Source organism: Diabrotica virgifera, chromosome 4 (assembly GCF_917563875.1).
Source record: "Diabrotica virgifera virgifera chromosome 4, PGI_DIABVI_V3a".
NCBI lineage: Eukaryota > Metazoa > Arthropoda > Insecta > Coleoptera > Chrysomelidae > Diabrotica > Diabrotica virgifera.
Window position 1 is genome coordinate 163,669,771 of NC_065446.1, and position 11,562 is coordinate 163,681,332.

The window sequence follows — 11,562 nt, forward strand, 5'->3', positions numbered from 1 at the left end:
AAACTATCTTATGGTTATAATAGAAAGAAATCAAATGTATGGTTATAAGTACGGTGTGGGCGGAAAGTGAGCCTTACATGAATTTTGTTTAAAAATGATTTAAAAATGTGTAACTAATACAATTTTTCTTATAAAACTCTCAATTTTGCACAACTTACCTTTCAAGCATCTTATTAAATGACGTTTCATTCAAAAAAATCTCAAAAATTTAATTCAAATGATATGACGTCTAAAAAAATGTAATTTTTGAAATCTTCTTAGTTTTATAGAATTACCACCACTTTAAGAGGGTATTACTCAAGATTGAACAAATTTATTACAATTTTATAAGTAATTTTTTAAAGCTTAGGATGTAATCTTTAAAATGCACTAAATAATTTTACTTTAGAAGTGAAATAAACTATTTCTTTTTGAGAAAATTAAGAAAGATAACAATAATGTAATACAAAAACCGAAAATTACCAGCTAAAAATGTTTATACAAAGTGATCAAAACTTTTTTCTGTAAAACTTACCTAAAATACATTTAATAATAAGCTTTAACAATAATAAATGTTCACTAAAAAAAATTTTTTTTAGCTCTTATACAGTATGTCTGCGTAACTTGGAATCTATTGATAACTTTTTTATTATCAGTTTTACGAAAAAAAGTTATTCTTTATAAAATACTCTGCATCGTATATAATCTAAGATGCAATCATCAATTATCAAATTTAATTAATTTTATACGAGGTATGTAAAAAAATATGAATTTCACTCAAGAGTAAAGTACCTTTACTTTTCACAATATCGAAAAGTGTTATTAAGAAAAATTGTTTGGAATTAAAAAATTTGTTTTTAGTGTTCAATTACATCCTTCTAATTAAAATATTGTGAATAATAAAGGCACTTAACTCTTAAGAAAAATTCATATTTTTTACATACCTCGTATAAAATTAAAAAAGTTTGATATCTGATGGTTGTATCTTAGATTTTAGGCCAGGTAGAGCATTTTATGAAGAATAACTTTTTTTCATAAAAGTGATAATAAAATAGTTATCATAATTGTAATAAAATGATGATAAGTATCCGTAATTTGAGAAAAAATTAAATTTTTTTTTTTCGATTAGAATGATGTAATTGTATATTTAAACATAGTTTTTAATTTCAAACAACTTTTCATAATATCATTTTTTGATATTCTGGAATATAAAGGTACTTTACTCTTTAACGTAATTCATATTTTTGACATAACTCGTATAAAATTGATACAATTTGATATCTGATGGTTAAGTTTTAGATTTTTGACTATCCAGAGCATTTTATGAAGAATAACTTTTTTTCGTAAAATTGATAATAAAAAAGTTTTCCATGTGGTTCCTAGCTACGCATACGTACTCTATAAGAGCTTCTGTATAAGAATTTTCAAATTGCAATGCCATATTCGGACTCAGCATAATCAAAAACAAAATAGAAACATATTTGATCAAAGTAAAATGATGAATTTAACGATATTTTTAAAATGATTTAAGTATACAAAACAATTGTTATTGTTTAAACAATTAATAAACAATGAGCGGCCAAACCTGCGAGTAGAACTTTTTACTTTAACGTGTATATAAACTACCAAAAACAGTTTTGCATAAAACAATGCATGTTTTCGTTCTAATTGCACTCCCCTACTTATGCATTGTGTGATGCAAAGCAAGGTCGTTAATAATGAACCTCCGATCTTCCAGCAATATTTTTTTAGACAATTTCGTCTGAGATTAAGGCCTTCCGCTGTGATTTTCACCGTGAATTTCCGTTCGGCCTTCACTGAATTCTCTACACAATTTGCGAACATGTTGAACAGATATGCACTTTTATCCATAAACTTCGATTAACTAACGGTGAATGTCAATAGATAAAATCCATTTTGCATTTTAAAAACGTATCACAGCACGAATTTTGCATTTGGCGGTAACAGCGACTGAGACCGCCATCTTCGAAGGCTGTTAGGTCGACACTGAGCATTGCAGCGAGTGGAGAGTGGTGGGGAGAGAGAGGTGGAAAGATTATGCGTAAGGCAGGAGTCTTCTCTTGCGAATGACCCTCGTACTTTGTCAGTTTTGCGAGTTGAAATCGTTTATAAGTTCAGATATTATTGATGTTTTGACTTCAAGATTGAAGCTGCATTTAAAATAGATTCGTTTCAAATTTGGAATTCGAATCATCAATAATAAAGAGTTGATTTTCAAATTTGTTTTTATTCTCAAAAGATATATTAAGAGAATATTATGCCCAAACAAGCAAAACAATTATTAAATTATACAACAAGATTTTATTCAGAGAATACAAAACAGCATTTGTTTCAATATTTACAACATGTAGTTCATTATAAAGACAACTTATAAATTAAATTATCTTTATAAAGTTTTAACCAACCCTCTTCATGCGTACACTTTAATGCATACTTCTGGAAATTATTTCTTAAAACTACTAACTCCATCATGATAACCGGTCGTTACAAAGCTAACTAATAAATACGAGAGAATTCTAGAAAACAGTTGAAGAATCCAGAAGTAGATCACATACGTAGGTTCCCCCAATTCGGTTTACAGCCTCACATATGGCGTTCTTAAATGTTCAAGTAAATTGGAGATGTATCGCTCTTGTTTGATGTTATGAGTCACGTCGAAATTAAAGGTCATTGACTACAGGATGTTTTCGGATTAAAGCAACCAACACACGGTAATTTGTACGACAGTCTTCCGAAAAATGACTAACCGTACTTCTGGCAATTTTCCTTTGTAGGTTTTTCTAGATATTGCCATTATTTGGTAAAACCAATTTTCTTATGTTATAATGGAACAGAGTTTGTCCTAAAGGATCTACAACAGGAGACAACAATGCAGTTCATAATAACGACAGCTTATAATAGTATATTATTCAACGAGCATGTAATGATGGCTATTATATCGCCGTAGGCGAGTGTCGTAATTCATCAGAGTGAGTCATAGCCATTACATGCGAGTAGAATACTATACTTTTTCTACGACCTATTTTATTTTAATTAGTAAAAAATTTAATTATCAACTACTCGAGATTTAAATTATAATAATTTACAAGAATACCTAAATGCTATTACCCCTAGTACGTGGCTGAATAATTGGTTGCCTACTATTACCAAATTATTATTTATTGTAAAAATACAACTAGAAATAGTCAATATAAGTTCTATTCGTTTCCGAAAAATTATAAGCTTTTTGTACCTACTGTCAATTAATGTAATAAATAAGAAATGGCTATAACACAATATTAGTTATAAATTCCAATTAACATAAACAAAATGAGCTAATGTCATTGTCACTAAAATAAATGATAAACGTCAAAATTTTTAGTAAACAAGATATAAACGTAAAAAATATACTGACATTGTTACAGTAAAATTCCTTTAAAAAATTTTCGAAGTTAATTATTGATATAAATTACATTATTGTATTAAATAAACACCTTTAAGTAATTTTATTTGCAGTTTATATACGATTAATATTAAAAGTGCCATGCGTCATATTGAATCTAACTTCAGCCCGTGAGTAATGAATTATTACTCACGGGTACAGTAATGGGTGCTATTATCTATGAAAAAATAGCGAATAATGAGCATGTTATTAAACGGTCGTAGAAAAAATAAATTATCTTTATAAATTTTTATCCAGCCCTCTTAGTCTCCTGTAAGGTCCTTGTTAGCTTATTTAAGAAGCTTTTCTTTCCTTGGTGGTCTCTGAGAGCTATCAAAAAAAAAAACAAAATTTTCTTTTGAAAACTCCAACGGGCTATCTTTACCATACATATTTTGTTCAGTCCTGAGGAACCCAAGTTTTTCACCTCGCAATTTTTACAGAATGGATCGATTTGCTTGAAAATTTGAGAATAAGTATTTAATAAAATTTATATGATGCCGAAAGGCGCTTTTACCAGGGGGTGGTTGCCACCCTATCTCGGGGGGTGGAAATTTTTTATTATATTTTGAACGCAAAAGTTGATAAAAACATTCATTCTAAGCAAAAAATTCTCTATACATTTTATTGATAAAATTAATAGTTTTCGATTTATTCGCTATCGAAAGTGTTAGTTTTGTATAGAAAAAATCAATGTTTTTCAATATACATACTCATTTATGATTCACTCAATTTTTGCCGTAGAAAATTTTTTTTCAAACCAAGTTCTTGGGTATTAAATAACCTACAATTTTATATTGAAACATTTTTTCGTATCTCTGATGCTAATCTTTCTATTCTGAAGAAAGTTGGATTGTTTACCAAACTACAAAAATTCGATATTTACTTTTAACTCCAGTTTTTTTTAACTAATCATTCTAAGCCAGTCAAACGTCTAGAATCTATTAATAATACATAAATAAATAAGAATGAATAAAGCCAATGACTAAAAACACCGCTAACTTACATTATTATACTTCCAATTGGATTTCTCCGTTTTTTTTTTTCAAAAAAATGTATTGATATTTTAACCGTAACTTTTTTATTTTTTATCTGAGAAAGGTTGGTAAAAAATAGTTTTGTTGGTTTTTACAGGATCTATAAGCCTATTAATATTAAATCTTTTTAAAATCCTCAGTCGCAAGAAGAGATGACTTTGAAAGGGTTGGTAAAGGTGGTTTTTGTATGTTATTGCAAATTTTAATTGTAAATAGCTCACTCAATTTTTTATGTAAAAAAATTTTTTGGTAACTAGTTTCTTGGGAATTAAATAAGCTACAATTTCATATTTAAACATTTTTTCGTATCTCTGATGCTAATCTTGCTATTCTGAAGAAAAGGCCATTTTTTCCAAACTACAGAAATTCGTTATTCGCTTTTAACTCCATTTTTTTAAACTAATCATTCTAAGCCGGTTAAACTTCTAGAACCTATTAATAATACATAAATAAAAAAGACCAAATAAGGTTAATGACTAATTTTAATTAGGATGGTGATTAGGGAGTTGCTGGCGATCACTTTTTCGCTGAAAAAATGGGGACTGACATTCTTTTCATTATAAATCTCTTAATTTTTGAGCTAGAGACTTTTTTTATTTCTGGAGATAGATATTTTTAAGTGCTTTAAATTAGTTTGAACAAATTGTCCTCGAAAAATGCATAGTCTTCCCGTCTTTTGACTTTGAAACTACAATATTTGCATTTGACGAAGAAGAGCCAACATATAATAAAGTATAACTCGATTACTATTGGTCTTAAAGAAAATTAAAAAAAAAACGGTTGTGTTATTTTTTCAAAAGGTACATTTTTGTTAAGTAAATTTGTTTTGATAAAACGAAAACTTTTGGAATTATTAGCAGAAAACTTATTAAAAACATTGATTTTTTCGATATAAAACTAACACTTTCGATAGCGAATAAATCGAAAACTGTCAATTTTATCAAAAAAATGTATAGAACGTTTTTTGCTTAGAATGAACGTTTTTACCAACTTTTGCGATTAAAATATAATAAAAAAAATTCCACCCCCGAGATGGGGTGGCAACCACCCACATTGTAAAAGCGCCTTTCTTATTTTCAAAGTTTCAAACAAATCGATCCATTCTGTAAAAATTGCGAGGTTTTGTCCTATTTTAAGCTTTATTACTTGGACTATAAGGTAAAGTGCATCCAGTACTTTTTCATAAAGAGTTTAAAAACAATATAAGGAGCCCATTTTTATTATCAGCAGTTGTATTTTTCTTCAAGTTCTGGAAATTTTGCCTTCTTGTTCAAGAATGTTGCTTAGTATGTGGAGTCATGACTTTTTTCATTTTTCTTCAAATCGTTATGCAACTCTCACTAAAGATATTGAATTTCTTCGATGCTGTTTAATTTTCGATTAGTTCTGCCGCATAAATAATTTTACAAGTTTTTCATTTAGTGCAGTATAAGAATGAATAAGAGTGCCATTTCCAAAAGTGTTCTATCTTACGGTTCCAAAAATTAACAACTATCTGTGAAGTAGTTTCTGACAAAGTTCTACACATAGGGAGATTCCCAAGTCGTCCAGTAGTCTGACGATAATTTTCCCCTTAGCACTATTAAATATTTTGTATTTCGATAATGACCTCCGAAGTGGGAGTCGAAATGTCAATAAATTTCATTTTTAAATTAATTATATTTCTCTATAAAATAGTAATTAGCACTATTAAAAGCATGTCTTATATTGAATAAGAAAACCACCATCCATCTGCTTCTATAAACCATACTGCTGGTCGGATATGCCACCTTACTCCATTATGCCCTTCTCTAGCATAGTCTTCACAAGGATCTCGAAGACCTTGCCCAAGGTATTTAACAGGCATATAGGTGTGTACGCACCAGACTCCTCTAATTCCTTTCCCGGTTTCGGGATAAGTATGATATTCGCAGTTTTCTGATCTCCTGGGAACTCTTGCCTTATTAGCAGACTGTTTATAATATCTTGTGCCCATTGCACTTTCTCCTTAATGATCCCATCAGGTCCGGGCGCTTTTCCTGCTTTGAGCATTTTGCCAGCTTCCGTCACCTCGTCCCTTGTGAGAACAGTGACTGGTGTCTCTACCTGGAATGGCGTAAAGCTTACTTCTTTCCTGTTGAAAAAGAGCCTTAGCCCGTTCTTACCTACAGCTCTCCTCGATCTTAAAGAAGCCTCCTGATGTTATAATGGTCTTGTTGTAAGTAAAAGTATAAAATGACCGTATGTAATGTGCTCATCTCATATTCAAACATATATTTGTCGAGAAAACATGTGGAAGCACATTAGTCGTATATCATGCTATCCAGAAAGTATGTTACGTTTTGGAATAGAAACAAAAACGAGTACAAGAAAAGATCTTATTATATATGTTACAGTTCAAGTTGATTATCCAGTTGGAGTTGACTATTCCTAGGTCGAGTCAACTCAAACGGCTGGTTTCAGTAAAAGTTGATTATAAATATAAAATGAAGATTTTTATTCAACATTTACTAGTAAAAGTAGACTCCAACTAGTTAAAGTATACTCTTCCCAATGCCATTAGTAAAAGTTGATTCACACAAACAACCGATTCTAGAAATTAAATGTTACTGGATATTAGGCCAGGAAATGAAGCATTTGGCTCGCAATTTTTTCGTTTATCATGGATTTACTTGAAATTTTCACAGAAGGTAGGGAATAGCCCTAGGATCATTTTCTATGTGGTTTTCTAGGTGGTTGCCACCCCATCTCGGGGGACGGGAATTTTTCATTACATTTTAACCAGAGAAATCGATGGAAAATGTAATTCTAAGAAAAAAATGTTCTTTCCGCTTTTTTTTCATAAAACTAATATTTTTCGAGTTATTTGCGGTTGAAAGCAACAGTTTTTCGACGAAAAAATCGACTTTTTTATAGAGTTTTTAGAATAACTCAAAAAATATACAGTTAATAAAAAAACTGTAGCTTTAAAAATTGTATCTTTTAGAAACACAAACAAAATCCTTTTTTTATAATTTTTCTACAACCAACACAAACTGAGATACGGCATGTTAAAGGTTAGCTTTTTTCGTCAAATGCATAATTTGAAATATTCAAAGCCAAATAACGGAAAAACTGTATTTTTCGAGGAAAACTTACAGAATATTTTTTTAAGTATACAATAATTAGACCTTTCAAAAAAAGTTTCTAGCATAAAAATTGAACGACTTATGATCAAAATAAGGTCGGTACCTACTTTTTTCTGCAAAAAAATCAGTGAAAACAACCCTCTAACTACCCTCCTAATTAAAATTGATCTTCGGCCTTCTGTAATTCTTTTTGTATATGTATTATCAATACACCCAAGAAGTTTGACCTATTTAAAAATTAGAAAAATTGGAGTTTAAAGATAAAACAATTTTTTGCAATTTCGTAATTTTCACTCTTTTTTTCAAAATATCTCCGAAAATATTAGAGATACGAAAAAAATGATAGAGTATTAAATTGTATCTTTTTTAATAATTAAAATAATTAACCTGTGCAAAGATTTTCTTTACAGTGATTCTTACGGAATTTAATTTACATAGTCTTATAATAGCTCTTATAGTTATAAGATAGCCCACCAGTTATAGAAAAAGACGAAGATGACATCGATCTAGAAATCTAGATGAAGATGACTAAAAAACTATTTGTATTTATAAATTCGTATTTTTGTGTAGATAAATGTTTTTTTGCGTAATTCTACTTTTTTTCTGTATAGATCTGTTAAATTACTTATAAAATTTGCAATGTTATTAATGGTGATTTTTAAGGGTTGAAATATTATTATATATCTTACAGCATGAAACAATCATTATTTAACCAATCAAAACCAAATTTTACCCATAGTAAGGTTTACAATGTTTTTATATCATGTTTGACAATAACGAATAGTTTACACCCCTAAAAATAATCAACGCCCTTGAGCATGATATAGGATATGAAGTACCGGGTGAGATTATCCTAATCCCAAATTTTTATGCAAATCGATGCAAGCCGAAATCAGTTTTTAGGATAAATAATTTTTTATATATAGCTCCAACAAGGGTGGTTTTAAGAGTTGAAAAAATATGGTATTATATCCTAAAGCATAAAACAATCATTATTTAATTAATAAAAACCAAATGTTGACCTTATTAAAGTTTAAAATGTTATTTTGTAATTTTTTACAATTAGGGGTAGTTAGCACCCTTAAAAACCAAAAGTGTACAACGGCTTAATATAGAAAATGAACTAGAGGGTAAAATGAGCCTAATCCCAAATTTTTTATAAAAATCGATGCTGGACGAAAAAATTGCGAGGTTTTGCCATTTTTTCAGCTTCATTTCCTGGCCTATATGTTCAAATCATGATAACCAGTTGAAACGGTCAAAACACAGTCATCAAAAAAGCAGGTGAGATTATACTCATATAATCAACATTTACTGAATCGATCCAGGAATAGTCAACTCAGACTCGTAAAAGTTGAATTAAATTTTTCAAATCAACTTTTACTGCTTATTTTAGTTGGAGTTGACTCGAACTAGGAATAGTCAACTCTAACTGAGAATCAACTTGAACTGTAACATATACATTTGAACTCTCAATCCTATTTTTCTATATAATCTCCCAACAAATTCAGGCACTTATCATAACGGTGAACTAGCTTTGAGATACCATTGTCATAAGATTCTGCCGCCTGAGACTTTAACCAGGTGTTTTACGCCGTCCCATAGCTTCGCATCGTTATCAAAGCACTGCGTTACAAGCAAGGTCTTCATCGCTCGAAACAGGTGGTAGGTAGGAAACCAAGGTTCACTTTGTTCTTCATAGTGCACATTGGTTCGGCTATTTTTGAATTTAATGCACCATTGACGCACTCCACCTTCAGTGATCACATTGTTCCTATAAGCAGCACAAATTTCGCGATAAATTTCAATTGATTTGCTATTTTTAGTCAACAAGAACCGTAGTACCGTTCGCACCTCACAACTGGCGAGGTTTTCGATCGCGGCACACATTTCAAACAGCTGTTGTAAAATAAAGAGAAGAGACAGTAACTTCGCGCTAGCACGGCTGGACAGTTACTGAACGGAGGCACGCCACGATGCTAAGACGGCCGCGCAATCCCCTCCCCTAGCGGCTACAGATCAAAACGTAACGAAAATTCTGGTATATACGGTATATTCGTTTATACGGTAACTCACACTATTCGATGAAATATGTTCATTCGCGATTTTTAAAGTAAAAAAAATTTGTTTTTTCTTAGATCGATAGTCTTTGACATTTCATCTGGAACTTTTTCCAGTTTTTAATATTAAACATTTTTAGGTGATTTTTTTTCTTTATAATGAATGTGTATTAAATCTCTGACTTATCGTTCCAAACTTGCCCCTCAAATCTTCTTAAGACAATTAATTCGCGTGTTATTCCCCTCTCATTCCAAAAATATTGTTTGATATTTATGTAAGTAGTTAGAGTATATTATCTAAATACTTGCTTCATAAGCTGTCATGTGTTAAAATTTTGTATATTCCAGTTGAGTTCAATATTATATACTGTATTTATTAAAAATTTGATACATAGTTCCTTTTGTACTACATCTTACATATTATGAAACAGCATATCTAGTTCATTCAAGTTTTTATATTTTAATCATTAAATAAAAAAATGTTTACACTCTGCCTTCATTATAAAGTGGTATATTATACGAAAATCTATTAACTGAATCGCCTATAATTAAGAATAATTTGTACCAATGAGAGATTTTGTGTTATGTATTTATGTATAAATAATTAATTAGGTGTGTACAGTCTGATTTATTGAAGTAACTTATATAGCTTTCCAACGAAAGTCTTGTTTGTATATAAAGGAAATTTTGTTATGTAAGATACAGAATTAATATATTATCATCGAATAAAATATTTTGTCGTAAGTTATTTTTAGTTTATTTGTTATTACTACTAGTCTAAGATACGATATAATCGATCTGCAGCGATCTGTTTAATGGATAAAAATTATTGGATATGTAATTTTGTAAAAATGTATACCATTTTTATTCAGTAGCAATGCGAAGCCAAAACCGTCTTAATTTTTACTTAGATTAGAGAGTGCAGCCAGCACTCTTATCGACGATTTTACCTCTTGTTAGATGCTATTCAGAGCTGCTTTCTCTAGTCCAGGTAAAAATTTTTCGACATATTAGTCCCCCATTGCAACTGACGTGAAGTTAGTAGGTGCGTAGCGGCATCTGCTAAATGAAAGACTAAGTTTTTCAACCTAATAAAAATATTTGTAAAATAAAATATTTTTAAAAGATTTTTAATTGAAAAACTTATTGGCCCATTTTCCTGGTGACACCTCCAAGGCTTCTACAATATGCAAGCCAGATGGATGCTGCAGTGAAGACAAAAGGGAAGGAATTCTACACTATACAATTCACAACCCCCGTCTGCAGCTTGGTAAAGTCCCAACGGAAAATTGACCTAGTTACTCTATAGGAGTAATACTAATATGAAATAAAAATTGTTACCATTTTTATTCAGTTGCAATGCGAAGCCAAAACCGTCTTAATTTTTACTTAGATTAGAGAGTGCAGCCATCACTCTTATCGACGATTTCACCTCTTGTTAGAGGCTCTTCAGAGAATGCATAGGCTGCTTTCTCTAGTCCAGGTAAAAATCGTCGATAAGAGTGCTAGCTGCACTCTCTAATCTAAATAAAAATTAAGACGGTTTTGGCTTTGCATTGCAACTGAATAAAAATGGTATACATTTTTATTTTATATTAGTATTACTCCTATAGAGTAACTAGGTCCATTTTCCGTTGGAACTTTACCAAGCTGCAGACGGGGGTTGTGAATTGCATAGTGTAGAATTCCTTCCCTTTTGTCTTCACTGCAGCATCCATCTGGCTTGCATATTTTATAGAAGCCTTGGAGGTGTCACCAGGAAAATGGGCCAATAAGTTTTTCAATTAAAAATCTTTTAAAAATATTTTATTTTACAAATATTTTTATTAGGTTGAAAAACTTAGTCTTTCATGTAATTTTGTATTTAGTATGTTAACAATGTCTTTAAAAAAAAGAAAAAAAGACAAAATAAGGAACCAAGACCTAAGGAAAAGAAC

At 30.4% G+C, this 11,562-nt stretch overlaps 1 protein-coding gene across 1 annotated transcript in view; it reads left to right on the top strand.

Annotated features, from left to right (window-relative positions):
- LOC114335316 (lysM and putative peptidoglycan-binding domain-containing protein 2) overlaps positions 1 to 10,373 on the top strand; it is a 50,913-nt gene extending 40,540 nt beyond the window's left edge. The window contains exon 4 of the mRNA XM_028285539.2: positions 7,976 to 10,373. The gene's annotated coding sequence lies outside the window, so the exon portion shown is untranslated. The remainder of the gene's footprint in view (positions 1 to 7,975) is intronic.
- Positions 10,374 to 11,562: the final 1,189 nt, after the last annotated feature.